The 22,933-nt window shown below is 40.4% G+C and overlaps 3 long non-coding RNA genes across 5 annotated transcripts in view; 1 reads left to right on the top strand and 2 right to left on the bottom strand.

Moving 5' to 3' along the window:
* LOC125962142 (uncharacterized) overlaps positions 1–14,985 on the bottom strand; it is a 28,723-nt gene extending 13,738 nt beyond the window's left edge. The window contains exons 1-2 of one of the 3 annotated variants that reach the window (XR_007473619.1): positions 14,691–14,956; positions 274–657 (exon numbers count right to left, since the gene is read on the bottom strand). This is a non-coding gene — a long non-coding RNA (uncharacterized LOC125962142). Of the gene's footprint in view, positions 1–273; positions 658–7,439; positions 7,658–14,690 lie in introns of those variants that run through there. The other 2 variants (XR_007473617.1, XR_007473618.1) reach the window with 2 other exon arrangements.
* On the top strand, positions 7,878–22,011 carry LOC125962150 (uncharacterized). The gene is made up of 2 exons (XR_007473635.1): positions 7,878–7,952; positions 21,920–22,011. It is a non-coding gene; the product is annotated as an uncharacterized LOC125962150 (long non-coding RNA).
* Positions 21,227–22,933, bottom strand: part of LOC125962139 (uncharacterized) — a 28,721-nt gene continuing 27,014 nt past the window's right edge. The window contains exon 3 of the long non-coding RNA XR_007473614.1: positions 21,227–21,241. This is a non-coding gene — a long non-coding RNA (uncharacterized LOC125962139). The remainder of the gene's footprint in view (positions 21,242–22,933) is intronic.

Raw genomic sequence — 22,933 nt, forward strand, 5'->3', positions numbered from 1 at the left:
CTCCCCTGCTTGGAGCACCTGGGGGTGGTGGTGACAGTGTTGGTGGTGGTGACGGTGATGATGACAGGGACAATGATGATCTGCCACCTCTCAAATGCCAGTTACATGCTCGGCATTGTGCCAACTAAATGACACACGTTCATGTAATTTTTATGGCTAAGCAAGTGGGCACTGTATATGTGATTTTCCCCAGAGTTTATTAAAGGATTTGAAATCCCAAGAAGTTACAAAACTTGTTCTTTAAATGAGTCAAGCAATAATTAGGAAAATAACCTGGATTTTTAACTGTATAGAAATAATCATTGATACGACTCAAAATTCAGATAACACTGACTGTGAAAGCCTGAAACTCGGGATCAAAGAAGGATAGAAATCAAGCAACATTATCATATGATATTGCTAAAAGCAGGTTTGCAAAGAAAGAAAATATTTTCCCATCTCACAAAAGAACTGTATTTTATTCAGGACGTGGAGGATAAGTAACAATTGCTCAGCTGGTAGAAACCCATGCCCAGGTGACCGACCGACACAGAAGACAGCGAGAGAATCCTCAGAGGGCGCCCAGGAGGAGAGCGGCTGCTCTTCCTTCAGAGGCTCTGCGATGCTTTCTTGGGCACCTCCCAGAGGGAAGCAGTACAGCACCCGCAGGTAAGAAACCTCTGTCTGTCAGGAAGCACCACTCGCATATTGAGGCTGAAAGGTGGAGAAGCTTCTTCCGTATCCATGATAGGCTTTGAAGAGAAGAGGATGGTGGAGCTCTGGAACTAGTTGAGTCCATTGTCCTTATCCTTTCCAGATGCAGATAAAAGCTCAAGCTCTTACATACTCTTGGGTGGCCACTTCTGCTAGCAATGTTGAACAGGTGCCCCAGGAGGGCATTTCTGCTTGCACTGCTGAGGCACGCATGGGTCAGGGCACTTTATAGGTGGGCAAGGGTCTGGACACTTGCAAGGTGGGCAAGGGTCTGGACACTTGCAAGGTGGGCAAGGGTCTGGACACTTGCAAGGTGGGCAAGGGTCATGGCATTTTTGTGTGCACACTGGTGGTGGCTGGCAGGGCTGCTTGCACTGCTGATGTTGAGAAGACATCTTTCTGGAGTCTTAATATCTGAAAGAAAGTATATGACCGTGGTCACAACAAGGAATTCCTATAGAGAAAACAGCAAAATCTTGTGGAATAACAACAGATAGTATCTCACCAATCTCTAAGTATGTGCTTTAATCTGTTAAATACTTTTTAATGAATTTCTGACTTCTCTCTCGCTCTTCAGAAAATCGTTACATCAGCCCAGAGAAAACCTTCCCTTTTCTCATACAGCTTTTCTAAAGAAAATATCTTTGTTTTGAAGAAACATGCAATGTTTTCTCTTTTGGTTTCTTTCTTTCTTTCTTTCCTTCTTTCCTTTTTTCTTTTTAATGAAAACGACATCTTCAGAAAAGGCCCTCACATGTTCTAAAATCATGGGCAAGCTCACAAGCAATTTGTATCAACATTTCCTCTCATGATGTCCCGACAGGATGACTTATATCCAGAGCAGAGGGCAATCAGGATGAGTGTAAGGGTCTCACACCTTCTAAGATAAATGCCTCTGAAATCACAGCAGAGGTCCAAGAGAAAGGCATAGAAGAAGGTAAATACTTTGCTCTTTATCCCTTCATGTCACTATTTCCTGTTAATTTCTTTTTCAATAGAGGAATTCAAACTAGGTATCAGTAATCTAGTAAATACAATACAACATTGTGCCCAGATTCCAAGTTCTCATCCACTAAGTAGCATTATACCCATGATCATAATTTTGGACCCATCAAGCTTGCTGAGTCTAGCATAAACTCAACATTTGGGTGTCCATGAACAAAGTTGAAATGAAGAATAAGACTCACCAGGTTCTCCAAAGTCAATCAGAACTCGAGTGGCAGGAGGATAGCTGTCGTGCAGCAGAGGACCTATTTATTGGCGCTTACTGCCCCACCCAGGGGGAAGCGGAACTACCAAACTTGGTCTGGTCCAATCATTTCCCAACCCAAATGCAAATCCATCCATAACTGGCTTGGCAGGGACTCTGAAAACAGGAAATATCCTGATCCCGGATCTCCTCACTGGATTATGTTCTCATGACTCACAGAGTCCCTGCCTTAGCTCTCAGTTTCAGTCGTTTAAGGCAGTGGGAGCACTTGGAGTGTCCTCTAACTTGGAGTCAAATGTTCCATTCCTTGACTGGGGAGGATGACCCTTTCGTATCTTTCACCATCCTTGACTCTAAAACTGCCTGCCTAGTTGCACTTGATCTGGTGGCAAGTTTGTTGTACATACTGGGTTGAAATGGGCCTCGCTACCTGGTGACACATGTCACTTTACCTCAAGTCTTTCTTTCAATTCATTTCGGTTTGATTCATGGCTTGCTAAACAAAGTCTCGTTTCGTCTTCGAAAATGGTCTGAGGGAAATTTGCAGATCATCTCATATGATTCCCTACCTTGACACTTGGAAACATGTAGTAAAGTGTTGACCACTACGGTCCTCCTTTCACTGTTTGCTCCTTCAAATAAAGAACATCCAGCAGTCAGATGCCTGTGACCTTTATAAATCTGTTTTACTTCCTGCCACAAGGAATCCACTAGGCACATAGCATCCCCTACCATAACTGAGATGAGCTGGCAGCTCAGACCCAAGACTTACAACAGAAATGAAGCTTTTTGCTCATACCTCCCAAAGGGACATAACACATGCTCCAATCCAATTTCTCCAACTGACCTCTTCGGATGTCTTCAATTTTTGAAGAAATCTCAGAGGATTGTTCAAGTTTTCTGGCTTCCTGTCGCTGTAAAATTATTGGGAAACCCAATGTATTATGCAATGCCATTCACGCAACTAATTTTGTATGTATTTAATACTTATGAATTATTTAAACACATATTGTTTCCCATCAAATCTAGGGTAAATTCATGAGAAAGTTGAAATCACTTGATTAAAAATGCAGTCACTGAAGTTCATTGCCATTCATGTACAACTTCTTAATCATTAATACGAATTTTGTTATATTTTAAACCTATGTTTTGCATTTTCCATTTAGGGCACGGTGGAGCACGTGTCAAATAAACCTATATCGTGCTGTACTTTCTTCATACAATTTGTCAATGTGCTGGAAGGAAGGTTTGATGGTTAATTTATGGGTCAGATTCACTGGCACAGGTCCCCCGTTTACTGGACAAACATTATTCTGTGTGTTTCTGTAAGGATGATTTTGGATGAGAGTATTATTTAAATCAGTAGCCTGAGTTAAGTCGGTTGCCCTGTATAACGTGGGAAGTTCTCATACAATCCAATGACGGCCTGAATAGAACAAGGCTGACGTTCCCTCAGGTAAAAGAATATTCCTCTGTCAGATGGACTTCTAGCAGTTTCAGCTCTGCAGATTTTGCGTGTTCCAGACATTTTAATCTCTCTCTCTCTGTCCTTGTCCCAGTTTCTGTAACATATTTCTGTATGTATATACGTACCTACAGGTTGTAATATATAATTTGAATATTTCATCTGTCATTTCATGTACATGACTACCTATGGCCAATTAAAATAAAAATTTTCAAAGGTATTTTGAAGTGAATTTAAAGCCAAACATATTAATGTAATATGACACATGGGGTGTGGAATTATGACAAATATAATGAGCTATTAGCAAATAACCGAAGTTCAGGAACCATTGCCGTAGCACATCTACCAAAGACTTCATTTCTGCCTATTCAGTGATTTAGATGTTAACAGGTTTTCTAAGTTCCTCCCTTCTATCCTGGATATGAACACTACTCTTTTCTATGCTGTCGCCATGGGCACTGAAGAGTGTTTTGATGGATCATGGTTGGTGAGGGATCATGGTCTGGTTTAGGAATAGAGTTGCAAATCTCGCTTTATGATACTGTAGAATGTTGGAACAGATGTTTAATGGAATCAGGATATCCCATCTCAGCTTACGCAAACTCTTCCCTAGACCGCTGTCCTGCGCTTAAAATTCCTTTATCAGGAAATAAATCTCTTGTATTCCATAAGTGAATACGAAGTTTCAATTGTGTGAAACCAAAACTAGATATAAGGTACCATTTCAGATTCAGAGCATCACATATAAATGATTCAGAGTGACGCTGGGAGGGGAAAGATAAGCAAAGCACTACAGGTCTGACATGTGGATGAAATGTGAACTTAGGGCACATCTGATATATTTGCTTTTTTCCACTCAGTCCAACAATGTTTTAGGTCTTTGAAGAGAGAAATTTGAAAAAAATGTTCACCGTTTATTCTCTGTCTTCTTCTTCACGTGCCAGAACACTCAACCTGCCATATTATCTTCACTGCCAATATCTACCCCTTAACCGTCCAATTTGGTACTTTGACATATCGCCCATGCATTTAGTAATAGTCCTTTCATAATTCTTCCTGCAGTCAGAAGGAAGAACTGGCCTAGTAACTTGTCTTGGCCGAATAATCAGGAAGCTTCTTAGGAATGGGGTTTTATAATGGGACAGCAGGAGGAAGAGGGAAATGAGGAGTAGAGGAGGAGAAAGAGGAGACACTTGAATCGTGTGAAAGTCATCAGCTAGGCATGTGCCAGAAGACCAGGTCGTAAACTTTGCTTGCAGCTCAGCCACATCTTCACTGACTCCTATATATATTTTTAACAATATGATACGTTGTTATTAAAATGAAGGTATACCATTTAATATACAATGCGGAAAACATAAAGCTGTTAAAAAATGAGCATGTGTATTAAACGGCCAAAAACAATCACTGCTGATACTTTGCTGTATTTAGTGTTACGAGTTTTCAATTTTCATAAACCCACACACATGCATCCATGTCTATCAGGCTACTGATTTGAGATCATCTTTTGTAATATAGATATCTCTAGGCATATGTTGCTCTGTTTGTGCTGCATTACATTTATCCCGAATGTTCTTGTATGTTTTCTTTTCATTTTCGTTCATCTCAGGTTATTTTCTATTTATTTCTTATTTCTCCTTCGTACCATTGTTCATTTTGGAATGTGTTTCCAAACTAACAGATGTCAGAGCAACAGAGAGTAGAATGGTGGTCAGCAGGGTCTGAGGGGTCGGGGAAAGGTCGGATGTTTGGCCACGGGTACAAGCCTGCAATCATACAATGAATGAGTTCTCAGAGTCTACAGTAGAGCATGGTGATCTAGGTAATAGCACTCACTTGTGTAGTTGAATCTTGCTGGGAAATTAGACCATAAGCATTCTCATCACACACACACACACACACACACACACACACAGAAACAGGGAGACATACACACATTACATTGTTACTGATGAAGTGATTTATGTTCTAAATGACCGATGATGGTAATGACTGCATAAAGTACATATATGTCAAGTCATCACATTATACACAGTAAATATGTACAATTTCGTTTGTTAATTATTCCTCAATAATCCCAGAGGGAAAGCATGAAGAATAAGTATCATACAACGGAGTAACAATGTTTGAGCATCTCTGTGTTCCTTCTCCTCCTTGGCTCTCTCAGGATCTGATACTATTCTCTGAGAGAGCTTCCTTTATCCATCATTCTCTGGGGTCCTTGTAGTCACCTCAGAGTGGATATTCCCTTTTAGTCACCTGTACTGACCATATCTGATTTCCTAGTTGGAAATTAGGGAAAGGTGCGCGGGAATGTCGTTAGTAATCTTAAAAATCATTCTTTTTCGTTTTGGCCCATAGTTAATTTAGTTCTCAATTCCCTCAGAAACTTATTAGGCACCTGATATAATTTCAGTCCCCCAATCATTTCTATGTCCTACAGATCTCAGTTAGGTCCTTTTGTAGAAGGAATTTTCTGGCCTGATTAAATGACTGCTTTTTCCCCTAACATAATACAGCAACCATGAGGCTCCCTGGCACACGTGTGGAAAGAAGACAACTTCTGTCTACTTTCCCTGTTGTAACAGTCCACTGAAATTGAACTTCTAGTTGAAAACCACTTCTAATCGCATCTCTTACTCTTTAGGACTTACAAGCGGTGAGTTTTCTAATTCAACAAGGTTTTGAACTTCTGGACTGTATTATTTTTCTTTTCATTCTTTACATTTCTGGCCTGTCAACCAGAAAGATTTTCCTGAACATACATCTCCTGAAATACCCTGGGCAAATCAGCAAGTGAGCAACCATTGCTTTGCCTCTAAAGATACCATGGACAACCATTACTTCAAACGTTTTGCCTTTGAATAACATGTAGCACCACATTTACGGCTTCCAATATCAGATTCCTTTCCAACCACCTCCAGACACATGAGCCAATGCCACAATTATTTTAAGATTTGTTACAGGAGCACCCCACCTCAAAGAACTAATTTCTATGTCAGGTCAAATAACAGTAGCTACAGTAGAGACAACTCCCAAATAGCAGTGTTGATTTTTCACTCATGACACGGTCTGGTGAGCGTTGAACAGTAACATGGGCATTTGTTTGCTTCTGCAGTTCTGGCATCTTTGACTCCTTTACTTCTAACCACAAGAAGGGATATGCTTAATGAACACATCCCTTTTCACAGCTTACTGGACCAGTAAGCTAAGCACTTGGAAAACAAGCGGCATAGTAACAGTCATTTTGTAAATCAAGATAAACATTGGAATCCCCTGTGTATCTCAAATGTGGGGTCAAAATAATGAAGAATGTAATTTCCGAGGTGAAAAAACATAGTAAGACCCTGCGGTTGTTGAGTTTTGCAATAAGAAGAGCACGTTGTACAAATGGGGAAGAGGTAGCACTTTGTCTGGTAAGGTCCCTTTAAATTCCCTTTCTTTTGTACTACCCATGTTTTCAGAACTATTATAATTTTATACAGAGTGTCCCAATAATTTCCCAAACTGGTTATTTTGTGGGGTCAGATTAAAAATTCAGTTAAACTGGTAAAGAACATCAACACAGAATATGAATGGATCATAAAGTTTAAAGAATATCCTTGCTTGCTCTACTAGGTATGTCAGAGCCACTCCCCTGCTTGGAGCACCTGGGGGTGGTGGTGACGGTGTTGGCGGTGGTGACGGTGATGATGACAGGGACAATGATGATCTGCCACCTCTCAAATGCCAGTTACATGCTCGGCATTGTGCCAACTAAATGACACACGTTCATGTAATTTTTATGGCTAAGCAAGTGGGCACTGTATATGTGATTTTCCCCAGAGTTTATTAAAGGATTTGAAATCCCAAGAAGTTACAAAACTTGTTCTTTAAATGAGTCAAGCAATAATTAGGAAAATAACCTGGATTTTTAACTGTATAGAAATAATCATTGATACGACTCAAAATTCAGATAACACTGACTGTGAAAGCCTGAAACTCGGGATCAAAGAAGGATAGAAATCAAGCAAAATTATCATATGATATTGCTAAAAGCAGGTTTGCAAAGAAAGAAAATATTTTCCCATCTCACAAAAGAACTGTATTTTATTCAGGACGTGGAGGATAAGTAACAATTGCTCAGCTGGTAGAAACCCATGCCCAGGTGACCGACCGACACAGAAGACAGCGAGAGAATCCTCAGAGGGCGCCCAGGAGGAGAGCGGCTGCTCTTCCTTCAGAGGCTCTGCGATGCTTTCTTGGGCACCTCCCAGAGGGAAGCAGTACAGCACCCGCAGGTAAGAAACCTCTGTCTGTCAGGAAGCACCACTCGCATATTGAGGCTGAAAGGTGGAGAAGCTTCTTCCGTATCCATGATAGGCTTTGAAGAGAAGAGGATGGTGGAGCTCTGGAACTAGTTGAGTCCATTGTCCTTATCCTTTCCAGATGCAGATAAAAGCTCAAGCTCTTACATACTCTTGGGTGGCCACTTCTGCTAGCAATGTTGAACAGGTGCCCCAGGAGGGCATTTCTGCTTGCACTGCTGAGGCACGCATGGGTCAGGGCACTTTATAGGTGGGCAAGGGTCTGGACACTTGCAAGGTGGGCAAGGGTCTGGACACTTGCAAGGTGGGCAAGGGTCTGGACACTTGCAAGGTGGGCAAGGGTCATGGCATTTTTGTGTGCACACTGGTGGTGGCTGGCAGGGCTGCTTGCACTGCTGATGTTGAGAAGACATCTTTCTGGAGTCTTAATATCTGAAAGAAAGTATATGACCGTGGTCACAACAAGGAATTCCTATAGAGAAAACAGCAAAATCTTGTGGAATAACAACAGATAGTATCTCACCAATCTCTAAGTATGTGCTTTAATCTGTTAAATACTTTTTAATGAATTTCTGACTTCTCTCTCACTCTTCAGAAAATCGTTACATCAGCCCAGAGAAAACCTTCCCTTTTCTCATACAGCTTTTCTAAAGAAAATATCTTTGTTTTGAAGAAACATGCAATGTTTTCTCTTTTGGTTTCTTTCTTTCTTTCTTTCCTTCTTTCCTTTTTTCTTTTTAATGAAAACGACATCTTCAGAAAAGGCCCTCACATGTTCTAAAATCATGGGCAAGCTCACAAGCCATTTGTATCAACATTTCCTCTCATGATGTCCCGACAGGATGACTTATATCCAGAGCAGAGGGCAATCAGGATGAGTGTAAGGGTCTCACACCTTCTAAGATAAATGCCTCTGAAATCACAGCAGAGGTCCAAGAGAAAGGCATAGAAGAAGGTAAATACTTTGCTCTTTATCCCTTCATGTCAATATTTCCTGTTAATTTCTTTTTCAATAGAGGAATTCAAACTAGGTATCAGTAATCTAGTAAATACAATACAACATTGTGCCCAGATTCCAAGTTCTCATCCACTAAGTAGCATTATACCCATGATCATAATTTTGGACCCATCAAGCTTGCTGAGTCTAGCATAAACTCAACATTTGGGTGTCCATGAACAAAGTTGAAATGAAGAATAAGACTCACCAGGTTCTCCAAAGTCAATCAGAACTCGAGTGGCAGGAGGATAGCTGTCGTGCAGCAGAGGACCTATTTATTGGCGCTTACTGCCCCACCCAGGGGGAAGCGGAACTACCAAACTTGGTCTGGTCCAATCATTTCCCAACCCAAATGCAAATCCATCCATAACTGGCTTGGCAGGGACTCTGAAAACAGGAAATATCCTGATCCCGGATCTCCTCACTGGATTATGTTCTCATGACTCACAGAGTCCCTGCCTTAGCTCTCAGTTTCAGTCGTTTAAGGCAGTGGGAGCACTTGGAGTGTCCTCTAACTTGGAGTCAAAAGTTCCATTCCTTGACTGGGGAGGATGACCCTTTCGTATCTTTCACCATCCTTGACTCTAAAACTGCCTGCCTAGTTGCACTTGATCTGGTGGCAAGTTTGTTGTACATACTGGGTTGAAATGGGCCTCGCTACCTGGTGACACATGTCACTTTACCTCAAGTCTTTCTTTCAATTCATTTCGGTTTGATTCATGGCTTGCTAAACAAAGTCTCGTTTCGTCTTCGAAAATGGTCTGAGGGAAATTTGCAGATCATCTCATATGATTCCCTACCTTGACACTTGGAAACGTGTAGTAAAGTGTTGACCACTACGGTCCTCCTTTCACTGTTTGCTCCTTCAAATAAAGAACATCCAGCAGTCAGATGCCTGTGACCTTTATAAATCTGTTTTACTTCCTGCCACAAGGAATCCACTAGGCACATAGCATCCCCTACCATAACTGAGATGAGCTGGCAGCTCAGACCCAAGACTTACAACAGAAATGAAGCTTTTTGCTCATACCTCCCAAAGGGACATAACACATGCTCCAATCCAATTTCTCCAACTGACCTCTTCGGATGTCTTCAATTTTTGAAGAAATCTCAGAGGATTGTTCAAGTTTTCTGGCTTCCTGTCGCTGTAAAATTATTGGGAAACCCAATGTATTATGCAATGCCATTCACGCAACTAATTTTGTATGTATTTAATACTTATGAATTATTTAAACACATATTGTTTCCCATCAAATCTAGGGTAAATTCATGAGAAAGTTGAAATCACTTGATTAAAAATGCAGTCACTGAAGTTCATTGCCATTCATGTACAACTTCTTAATCATTAATACGAATTTTGTTATATTTTAAACCTATGTTTTGCATTTTCCATTTAGGGCACGGTGGAGCACGTGTCAAATAAACCTATATCGTGCTGTACTTTCTTCATACAATTTGTCAATGTGCTGGAAGGAAGGTTTGATGGTTAATTTATGGGTCAGATTCACTGGCACAGGTCCCCCGTTTACTGGACAAACATTATTCTGTGTGTTTCTGTAAGGATGATTTTGGATGAGAGTATTATTTAAATCAGTAGCCTGAGTTAAGTCGGTTGCCCTGTATAACGTGGGAAGTTCTCATACAATCCAATGACGGCCTGAATAGAACAAGGCTGACGTTCCCTCAGGTAAAAGAATATTCCTCTGTCAGATGGACTTCTAGCAGTTTCAGCTCTGCAGATTTTGCGTGTTCCAGACATTTTAATCTCTCTCTCTCTGTCCTTGTCCCAGTTTCTGTAACATATTTCTGTATGTATATACGTACCTACAGGTTGTAATATATAATTTGAATATTTCATCTGTCATTTCATGTACATGACTACCTATGGCCAATTAAAATAAAAATTTTCAAAGGTATTTTGAAGTGAATTTAAAGCCAAACATATTAATGTAATATGACACATGGGGTGTGGAATTATGACAAATATAATGAGCTATTAGCAAATAACCGAAGTTCAGGAACCATTGCCGTAGCACATCTACCAAAGACTTCATTTCTGCCTATTCAGTGATTTAGATGTTAACAGGTTTTCTAAGTTCCTCCCTTCTATCCTGTATATGAACACTACTCTTTTCTATGCTGTCGCCATGGGCACTGAAGAGTGTTTTGATGGATCATGGTTGGTGAGGGCCCTGTCTGGTTTAGGAATAGAGTTGCAAATCTCGCTTTATGATACTGTAGAATGTTGGAACAGATGTTTAATGGAATCACGATATCCCATCTCAACTTACGTGAACTCTTCCCTAGACCGCTGTCCTGCGCTTAAAATTCCTTTATCAGGAAATAAATCTCTTGTATTCCATAATTGAATACGAAGTTTCAATTGTGTGAAACCAAAACTAGATATAAGGTACCATTTCAGATTCAGAGCATCACATATAAATGATTCAGAGTGACGCTGGGAGGGCAAAGATAAGCAAAGCACTACAGGTCTGACGTGTGGATGAAATGTGAACTTAGGGCACATCTGATATATTTGCTTTTTTCCACTCAGTCCAACAATGTTTTAGGTCTTTGAAGAGAGAAATTTGAAAAAAATGTTCACCGTTTATTCTCTGTCTTCTTCTTCACGTGCCAGAACACTCAACCTGCCATATTATCTTCACTGCCAATATCTACCCCTTAACCGTCCAATTTGGTACTTTGACATATCGCCCATGCATTTAGTAATAGTCCTTTCATAATTCTTCCTGCAGTCAGAAGGAAGAACTGGCCTAGTAACTTGTCTTGGCCGAATAATCAGGAAGCTTCTTAGGAATGGGGTTTTATAATGGGACAGCAGGAGGAAGAGGGAAATGAGGAGTAGAAGAGGAGAAAGAGGAGACACTTGAATCGTGTGAAAGTCATCAGCTAGGCATGTGCCAGAAGACCAGGTCGTAAACTTTGCTTGCAGCTCAGCCACATCTTCACTGACTCCTATATATATTTTTAACAATATGATACGTTGTTATTAAAATGAAGGTATACCATTTAATATACAATGCGGAAAACATAAAGCTGTTAAAAAATGAGCATGTGTATTAAACGGCCAAAAACAATCACTGCTGATACTTTGCTGTATTTAGTGTTACGAGTTTTCAATTTTCATAAACCCACACACATGCATCCATGTCTATCAGGCTACTGATTTGAGATCATCTTTTGTAATATAGATATCTCTAGGCATATGTTGCTCTGTTTGTGCTGCATTACATTTATCCCGAATGTTCTTGTATGTTTTCTTTTCATTTTCGTTCATCTCAGGTTATTTTCTATTTATTTCTTATTTCTCCTTCGTACCATTGTTCATTTTGGAATGTGTTTCCAAACTAACAGATGTCAGAGCAACAGAGAGTAGAATGGTGGTCAGCAGGGTCTGAGGGGTCGGGGAAAGGTCGGATGTTTGGCCACGGGTACAAGCCTGCAATCATACAATGAATGAGTTCTCAGAGTCTACAGTAGAGCATGGTGATCTAGGTAATAGCACTCACTTGTGTAGTTGAATCTTGCTGGGAAATTAGACCATAAGCATTCTCATCACACACACACATACAAAGACACACACACACACACACACACACACACACACACACACACACACACAGAAACAGGGAGACATACACACATTACATTGTTACTGATGAAGTGATTTATGTTCTAAGTGACCGATGATGGTAATGACTGCATAAAGTACATATATGTCAAGTCATCACATTATACACAGTAAATATGTACAATTTCGTTTGTTAATTATTCCTCAATAATCCCAGAGGGAAAGCATGAAGGAATAAGTATCATACAACGGAGTAACAATGTTTGAGCATCTCTGTGTTCCTTCTCCTCCTTGGCTCTCTCAGGATCTGATACTATTCTCTGAGAGAGCTTCCTTTATCCATCATTCTCTGGGGTCCTTGTAGTCACCTCAGAGTGGATATTCCCTTTTAGTCACCTGTACTGACCATATCTGATTTCCTAGTTGGAAATTAGGGAACGGTGCACGGGAATGTCGTTAGTAATCTTAAAAATCATTCTTTTTCGTTTTGGCCCATAGTTAATTTAGTTCTCAATTCCCTCAGAAACTTATTAGGCACCTGATATAATTTCAGTCCCCCAATCATTTCTATGTCCTACAGATCTCAGTTAGGTCCTTTTGTAGAAGGAATTTTCTGGCCTGATTAAATGACTGCTTTTTCCCCTAACATAATACAGCAACCATGAGGCTCCCTGGCACACGTGTGGAAAGAAGACAACTTCTGTCTACTTTCCCTGTTGTAACAGTCCACTGAAATTGAACTTCTAGTTGAAAACCACTTCTAATCGCATCTCTTACTCTTTAGGACTTACAAGCGGTGAGTTTTCTAATTCAACAAGGTTTTGAACTTCTGGACTGTATTATTTTTCTTTTCATTCTTTACATTTCTGGCCTGTCAACCAGAAAGATTTTCCTGAACATACATCTCCTGAAATACCCTGGGCAAATCAACAAGTGAGCAACCATTGCTTTGCCTCTAAAGATACCATGGACAACCATTACTTCAAACATTTTGCTATTGAATAACATGTAGCACCACATTTACGGCTTCCAATTTCAGATTCCTTTCCAACCACCTCCGGACACATAAGCCAATGCCACAATTTTTTTAAGATTTGTTACAGGAGCATCCCACCTCAAAGAACTAATTTCTATGTCAGGTCAAATAACAGTAGCTACAGTAGAGACAACTCCCAAATAGCAGTGTTGATTTTTCACTCATGACACGGTCTGGTGAGCGTTGAACAGTAACATGGGCTTTTGTTTGCTTCTGCAGTTCTGGCATCTTTGACTCCTTTACTTCTAACCACAAGAAGGGATATGCTTAATGAACACATCCCTTTTCACAGCTTACTGGACCAGTAAGCTAAGCACTTGGAAAACAAGCGGCATAGTAACAGTCATTTTGTAAATCAAGATAAACATTGGAATCCCCTGTGTATCTCAAATGTGGGGTCAAAATAATGAAGAATGTAATTTCCGAGGTGAAAAAACATAGTAAGACCCTGCGGTTGTTGAGTTTTACAATAAGAAGAGCACGTTGTACAAATGGGGAAGAGGTAGCACTTTGCCTGGTAAGGTCCCTTTAAATTCCCTTTCTTTTGTACTACCCATGTTTTCAGAACTATTATAATTTTATACAGAGTATCCCAATAATTTCCCAAACTGGTTATTTTGTGGGGTCAGATTAAAAATTCAGTTAAACTGGTAAAGAAAATCAACACAGAATATGAATGGATAATAGAGTTTAAAGAATATCCTTGCTTGCTCTACTAGGTATGTCAGAGCCACTCCCCTGCTTGGAGCACCTGGGGGTGGTGGTGACGGTGTTGGTGGTGGTGACGGTGATGACGACAGGGACAATGATGATCTGCCACCTCTCAAATGCCAATTACATGCTCGGCATTGTGCCAACTAAATGACACACGTTCATGTAATTTTTATGGCTAAGCAAGTGGGCACTGTATATGTGATTTTCCCCAGAGTTTATTAAAGGATTTGAAATCCCAAGAAGTTACAAAACGTGTTCCTTAAATGAGTCAAGCAATAATTAGGAAAATAACCTGGATTTTTAACTGTATAGAAATAATCATTGATACGACTCCAAATTCAGATAACACTGACTGTGAAAGCCTGAAACTCGGGATCAAAGAAGGATAGAAATCAAGCAAAATTATCATATGATATTGCTAAAAGCAGGTATGCAAAGAAAGAAAATATTTTCCCATCTCACAAAAGAACTGTATTTTATTCAGGACGTGGAGGATAAGTAACAATTGCTCAGCTGGTAGAAACCCATGCCCAGGTGACCGACCGACACAGAAGACAGCGAGAGAATCCTCAGAGGGCGCCCAGGAGGAGAGCGGCTGCTCTTCCTTCTGAGGCTCTGCGATGCTTTCTTGGGCACCTCCTAGATGGAAGCAGTACAGCACTCACAGGTAAGCAACCTCTGTCTGTCAGGAAGCAGCACTCGCATATTGAGGCTGAAGGGTGGAGAAGCTTCTTCCGTATCCATGATAGGCTTTGAAGAGAAGAGGAAGGTGGAGCTCTGGAACTAGTTGAGCTGATTGTCCTTATCCTTTCCAGATGCAGATAAAAGCTCAAGCTCTTACATACTCTTGGGTGGCCACTTCTGCTAGCAATGTTGAACAGGTGCCCCAGGAGGGCATTTCTGCTTGCACTGCTGAGGCACGCATGGGTCAGGGCACTTTATAGGTGGGCAAGGGTCTGGACACTTGCAAGGTGGGCAAGGGTCTGGACACTTGCAAGGTGGGCAAGGGTCATGGCATTTCTGTGTGCACACTGGTGGTGGCTGGCAGGGCTGCTTGCACTGCTGATGTTGAGAAGACATCTTTCTGCAGTCTTAATATCTGAAAGAAAGTATATGACCGTGTTCACAACAAGGAATTCCTATAGAGAAAACAGCAAAATCTTGTGGAATAACAACAGATAGTATCTCACCAATCTCTAAGTATGTGCTTTAATCTGTTTAATACTTTTTAATGAATTACTGACTTCTCTCTTGCTCTTCAGAAAATCGTTACATCAGCCCAGAGAAAACCTTCCCTTTTCTCATACAGCTTTTCTAAAGAAAATATCTTTGTTTTGAAGAAACATGCAATGTTTTCTCTTTTGGTTTCTTTCTTTCTTTCTTTCCTTTTTTGTTTTTAATGAAAACGACATCTTCAGAAAAGCCCCTCACATGTTCTAAAAACATGGGCAAGCTCACAAGCAATTTGTATCAACATTTCCTCTCATGACGTCCCAACAGGATGACTTATATCCAGCGCAGAGGGCAATCAGGATGAGTGTAAGGGTCTCACACCTTCTAAGATAAATGCCTCTGAAATCACAGCAGAGGTCCAAGAGAAAAAGGCATAGAAGAAGGTAAATACTTTGCTCTTTATCCCTTCATGTCAATATTTCCTGTTAATTTCTTTTTCAATAGAGGAATTCAAACTAGGTATCAGTAATCTAGTAAATACAATACAACATTGTGCCCAGATTCCAAGTTCTCATCCACTAAGTAGCATTATACCCATGATCATAATTTTGGACCCATCAATCTTGCTGAGTCCAGCCTAAACTCAACATTTGGGTGTCCATGAACAAAGTTGAAATGAAGAATAAGACTCACCAGGTTCTCCAAAGTCAATCAGAACTCGAGTGGCAGGAGGATAGCTGTCGTGCAGCAGAGGACCTATTTATTGGCGCTTACTGCCCCACCCAGGGGGAAGCGGAACTACCAAACTTGGTCTGGTCCAATCATTTCCCAACCCAAATGCAAATCCATCCATAACTGGCTTGGCAGGGACTCTGAAAACAGGAAATATCCTGATCCCGGATCTCCTCACTGGATTATGTTCTCATGACTCACAGAGTCCCTGCCTTAGCTCTCAGTTTCAGTCGTTTAAGGCAGTGGGAGCACTTGGAGTGTCCTCTAACTTGGAGTCAAAAGTTCCATTCCTTGACTGGGGAGGATGACCCTTTCGTATCTTTCACCATCCTTGACTCCAAAACTGCCGGCCTAGTTGCACTTGATCTGGTGGCAAGTTTGTTGTACATACTGGGTTGAAATGGGCCTCGCTACCTGGTGACACATGTCACTTTACCTCAAGTCTTTCTTTCAATTCATTTCGGTTTGATTCATGGCTTGCTAAACAAAGTCTCGTTTCGTCTTCGAAAATGGTCTGAGGGAAATTTGCAGATCATCTCATATGATTCCCTACCTTGACACTTGGAAACGTGTAGTAAAGTGTTGACCACTACGGTCCTCCTTTCACTGTTTGCTCCTTCAAATAAAGAACATCCAGCAGTCAGATGCCTGTGACCTTTATAAATCTGTTTTACTTCCTGCCACAAGGAATCCACTAGGCACATAGCATCCCCTACCATAACTGAGATGAGCTGGCAGCTCAGACCCAAGACTTACAACAGAAATGAAGCTTTTTGCTCATACCTCCCAAAGGGACATAACACATGCTCCAATCCAATTTCTCCAACTGACCTCTTCGGATGTCTTCAATTTTTGAAGAAATCTCAGAGGATTGTTCAAGTTTTCTGGCTTCCTGTCGCTGTAAAATTATTGGGAAACCCAATGTATTATGCAATGCCATTCACGCAACTAATTTTGTATGTATTTAATACTTATGAATTATTTAAACACATATTGTTTCCCAACAAATCTAGGGTAAATTCATGAGAAAGTTGAAATCACTTGAATAAAAACGCAGTCACTGAAGTTCATTGCCATTCATGTACAACTTCTTAATCATTAATAAGAATTTTGTTATATTTTAAACCTATGTTTTGCATTTTCCATTTAGGTCACGGTGGAGCATGTGTCAAATAAACCTATATCGTGCTGTACTTTCTTCATACAATTTGTCAATGTGCTGGAAGGAAGGTTTGATGGTTAATTTGTGGGTCAGATTCACTGGCACAGGTCCCCCGTTTACTGGACAAACATTATTCTGTGTGTTTCTGTAAGGATGATTTTGGATGAGAGTATTATTTAAATCAGTAGCCTGAGTTAAGTCGGTTGCCCTCTATAACGTGGGAAGTTCTCATCCAATCCAATGATGGCCTGAATAGAACAAGGCTGACGTTCCTTCAGGTAAAAGAATATTCCTCTGTCAGATGGACTTCTAGGAGTTTCAGCTCTGCAGATTTTGCGTGTTCCAGACATTTTAATCTCTCTCTCTCTGTCCCTGTCCCAGTTTCTGTAACACATTTCTGTATGTATATACGTACCTACAGGTTGTAATATATAATTTGAATATTTCATCTGTCATTTCATGTACATGATTACCGATGGCCAATTAAAATAAAAATTTTCAAAGGTATTTTGAAGTGAATTTAAAGCCAAACATATTAATGTAATATGACACATGGGGTGTGGAATTACGACAAATATAATGAGCTATTAGCAAATAACCGAAGTTCAGGAACCATTGCCTTAGCACATCCACCAAAGACTTCATTTCTGACTTTTCAGTGATTTAGGTGTTAACAGGTTATCTAAGTTCCTCCCTTCTATCCTGGATATGAACACTACTCTTTTCTATGCTGTCGCCATGGGCACTGAAGAGTGTTTTGATGGATCATGGTTGGTGAGGGATCATGGTCTGGTTTAGGAATAGAGTTGCAAATCTCGCTTTATGATACTGTAGAATGTTGGAACAGATGTTTAATGGAATCAGGATATCCCATCTCAGCTTACGCGAACTCTTCCCTAGACCGCTGTCCTGCGCTTAAAATTCCTTTATCAGGAAATAAATCTCTTGTATTCCATAATTGAATACGAAGTTTCAATTGTGTGAAACCAAAAGTAGATATAAGGTACCATTTCAGATTCAGAGCATCACATATAAATGATTCAGAGTGACGCTGGGAGGGGAAAGAAAAGCAAAGCACTACAGGTCTGACATGTGGATGAAATGTGAACTTAGGGCACATCTGATATATTTGCTTTTTTCCACTCAGTCCAACAATGTTTTAGGTCTTTGAAGAGAGAAATTTGAAAAAAAATGTTCACCGTTTATTCTCTGTCTTCTTCTTCACGTGCCAGAACGCTCAACCTGCCATATTATCTTCACTGCCAATATCTACCCCTTAACCGTCCAATTTGGTACTTTGACATATCGCCCATGCATTTAGTAATAGTCCTTTCATAATTCTTCCTGCAGTCAGAAGGAAGAACTGGCCTAGTAACTTGTCTTGGCCAAATAATCAGGAAGCTTCTTAGGAATGGGGTTTTATAACGGGACAGCAGGAAGAAGAGGGGAATGAGGAGTAGAGGAGGAGACACTTGAAACCTGTGAAAATCATCAGCAAGGCATGTGCCAGAAGACCCGGTCGTAAACTTTCCTTGCAGCTCAGCCACATCTTCACTGACTGCTATATATTTTTTTAACAATATGATACATTGTTATATAAATAAAGGTATATCGTTGAACATATAATGGGGAAAACACAAAGCTGTTAAAAAGTGATCATGTCCATTAAACGGCCAAAAATATTCACTGCTTATACGTTGCTGTATTTAGTGTTACGAGTTTTCAATTTTCATATACCCACACACATGCATACATGTCTATCAGGTTACTAATTTGAGATCATCTTTTGTAATATAGATATCTCCAGGCATAGGTTGCTCTCTTTGTGCTGCCTTACATTTATCCCCAAAGTTCTTGTATGTTTTCTTTGCATTTTCGTTCATCTCAAGTTATTTTCTATTTATTCGTTATTTCTTCTTTGCACCATTGTTTATTTAGGAATGTGTTTCCAAACTAACAGATGTCACAGCAACAGAGAGTAGAATGGTGGTCAGCAGGGTCTCAGGGGTTGGGCAAAGGTGGAGGTTTTGGGCCAACGGTACAAGCCTGCAATCATACAATGAATGAGTTCTCAGAGTCTACAGTACAGCATGGTGATCTAGCTAATAACACTCAGTTGTGTACTTGACTCTTGCTGAGAAATTAGACCATAAGCATTCTCATCACACACACACACACGCACACACACAAAACAGAGAGACATACACACATTTCATTTTTACTGATGAAGTGATCTATGTGCTAAGTGACCGATGTTGGTAATCACTGCATAAAGTACACATACGTCAAGTCATCACATTATACACCGTAAATATGTACAATTTCATTTGTCAATTATTCCTCAATAAACCCAGAGGGAAAGCAGAAGGAATAAGCATCACACAACAGAGTAACAATGTTTGAGCATCTCTGTGTTCCTTCTCCTCCTAGGCTCTCTCAGGATCTGATATTATTCTCTGAGAGAGCTTCCTTTATACAGTATTCTCTGGGGTCCTGGTAATCACCTCAGAGTGGATATACCCTTTTAGTCACCTGTACTGACCATATCTGATTTCCTAGTTGGAAATTAGGGAAAGGTGAGCAGGAATGTCATTAGTAATCTTAAAAATCATTCTTTTTCGTTTTGGCCCATAGTTAATTTAGTTCTCAATTCCCTCAGAAACTTATTAGGCACCTGATATAATTTCAGTCCCCCAATCATTTCTATGTCCTACAGATCTCAGTTAGGTCCTTTTGTAGAAGGAATTTTCTGGCCTGATTAAATTACTGCCTTTTCCCCTAACATAATACAGCAACCATGAGGCTCCCTGGCACACAGGTGGAAAGATGACAACTTCTGTCTCTTTTCCCTGTTGTAACAGTCCACTGAAATTGAACTTCTAGTTGAAAACCACTTCTAATCTCATCTCTTACTCTTTAGGACTTACAAGTGGTGAGTTTTCTAATTCAACAAGGTTTTGAACTTCTGGACTGTATTATTTTTCTTTTCATTCTTTACATTTCTGGCCTGTCAACCAGAAAGATTTTCCTGAACATACGTCTCCTGAAATACCCTGGGCAAATCAACAAATGAGCAACCATTGCTTTGCCTCTAAAGATACCATGATCAGCCATTACTGCAAACATTTTGCTATTGAATAATATGGAGCACCACGTTTACGGCTTCCAGTATCAGATTCCTTTCCAACCACCTCCAGACCCATAAGCCAATGCCTCAATTTTAAGATTTGTTACAGGAGCATCCACCTCAAAGAACTAATTTCTATGTCAGGTCAAATAACAGTAGCTACAGTAGAGACATCTCCCAAATAGCACTGTTGATTTTCCACTCATGTCATAGTCTGAGGAGCGTTGAAGAGTAACATGGGCATATGTTTGCTTCTGCAGTTCTGGCATCTTTGACTCCTTTACTTCTAACCACAAGAAGGGGTACGCTTAATGAACACCTCCCTTTTCACAGCTTACTGGACCATCTTGGAAAACAAGCTGCATAGCAACAGTCATTTTGTAAATCAAGATAAACATTGTAATTCCCAGTGTATCTCAAAGGTGGGGTCAAAACAATCAAGTATGTAATTTCCGAGGTGAAAAAATTTAATAAGACCCTGTGGTTGTTGAGTTTTGCAGTAAGAAGAGCACGTTGTACACTTGGAGAACAGGTAGCACTTTGTCTGGTAAGGTCCCTTTAAATTCCCTTTCTCTTGTACTACCCAAGTTTTCAGAACTATTATAAGTTTATAGCGTATCCCAATAATTTCCCAAACTGGTTATTTTGTGGTGTCAGATTAAAAATTCGGTTAAATTGGAAAAGAAAAACAACACAGAATATGAATGGGTAATAGAGTTTAAGAATCTCCTTGCTTGCTCTACGAGGTATGTCAGAGCCACTCCCCTGCTCGGAGCACCTGGGGGTGGTGGTGACGGTGTTGGTGGTGGTGCCGGTGATGATGACAGGGACAATGATGATCGGCCACCTCTCAAATGCCAATTATGTGCTCGGTATTGTACCAAATGAATGACACACATTCATGTAATTTTTATGCTTAAGCAAGTTGGCACTGTCAATGTGATTTCCACCAGAGTTTATTAAAGGATTTGAAATCCCAAGAAGTTAAATAACTTGTTCCTCAAATCAATCAAGCAAGAATTAGGAAAATAACCTGGGTTTTTAACTGTATAGAAATAATCATTGATACGACTCAAAATTCAGATAACACTGACTGTGAAAGCCTGAAACTCGGGATCAAAGAAGGATAGAAATCAAGCAAAATTATCATATGATATTGCTAAAAGCAGGTTTGCAAAGAAAGAAAATATTTTCCCATCACACAAAAGAACTGTATTTTATTCAGGAAGTGGAGGATAAGTAACAATTGCTCAGCTGGTAGAAACCCATGCCCAGGTGACCGACCGACACAGAAGACAGCGAGAGAATCCTCAGAGGGTGCCCAGGAGGAGAGCTGTTAGTCTTCCTTCTGAGGCTGTGTGATGCTTTCTTGGGCACCTCCCAGAGGGGGCAGTACAGCACCCTCAGGTAAGAAACCTCTGTCTGTCAGGAAGCACCACTCGCATATTGAGGCTGAAGGGTAGAGAAGCTTCTTCCGTATCCATGATAGGCTTTGAAGAGAAGAGGAAAGTGGAGCTCTGGAGCTAGTTGAGCTGATTGTCCTTATCCTTTCCAGATGCAGATAAAAGCTCAAGCTCTTACATACTCTTGGGTGGCCACTTCTGCTAGCAATGTTGAACAGGTGCCCCAGGAGGGCATTTCTGCTTGCACTGCTGAGGCACGCATGGGTCAGGGCACTTTATAGGTGAGCAAGGGTCTGGACACTTGCAAGGTGGGCAAGGGTCTGGACACTTGCAAGGTGGGCAAGGGTCATGGCATTTTGGTGTGCACACTGGTGGTGGCTGGCAGGGCTGCTTGCACTGCTGATGTTGAGAAGACATCTTTCTGCAGTCTTAATATCTGAAAGAAAGTATATGACCGTGTTCACAACAAGGAATTCCTATAGGGAAAACAGCAAAATCTTGTGGAATAGCAACAGATAGTATCTCACCAATCTCTAAGTATGTGCTTTAATCTCTTTAATACCTTTTAGTGAATTTCTGACTTCTCTCTCGCTCTTCAGAAAATCGTTACATCAGCCCAGAGAAAACCTTCTCTTTTCTCATACAACTTTTCTAAAGAAAATATCTTTGCTTTGAAGAAACATTCAATGATTTCTCTTTTGGTTTCTTTCTTTGTTTCTTTCTTTGTTTCTTCCTTCCTTTCTTTCTTTCTTACTTTTTTACTTTTTTATGAAAACGACATATGCAGAAAAGGCCCTCACATGTTCTAAAATCATGGGCAAGCTCACAAGCAATTCCTGTCAACGTTTTCTCTCATGAGGTCCCAACAGGATGACTTATATACAGAGCAAAGGGCAATCAGGATGAGTGTAAGGGTCTCACACCTTCTAAGATAAATGTCTCTGAAATCACAGTAGAGGTCCAAGAGAAAGGCATAGAAAAAGGTAAATACTTTGCTCTTTATCCCTTCATGTCACTATTTCCTGTTAATTTCTTTTTCAATAGAGGAATTCAAACTAGGTAGCAGAAATCTAGTAAATACAATACAACATTGTGCCCACATTCCACGTTCCCATCCACCAAATAGAATTATACTCATGATGATAACTTTGGACCCATCAAGCTTGCGGACTGCAGCATAAACTCAACTTTCGGGTGTCCAAGAACAAAGTTGAAATGAGGAATCAGACTCACCAGGTTCTCCAAATTCAATCGGAACTCGAATAGCAGGAGGATAGCCGTCGTGCAGCAGAAGACCTTTTTATTGGAACTTACTGCCCCAC

Source organism: Orcinus orca, chromosome 1 (assembly GCF_937001465.1).
Source record: "Orcinus orca chromosome 1, mOrcOrc1.1, whole genome shotgun sequence".
NCBI classification, from domain to species: domain Eukaryota; kingdom Metazoa; phylum Chordata; class Mammalia; order Artiodactyla; family Delphinidae; genus Orcinus; species Orcinus orca.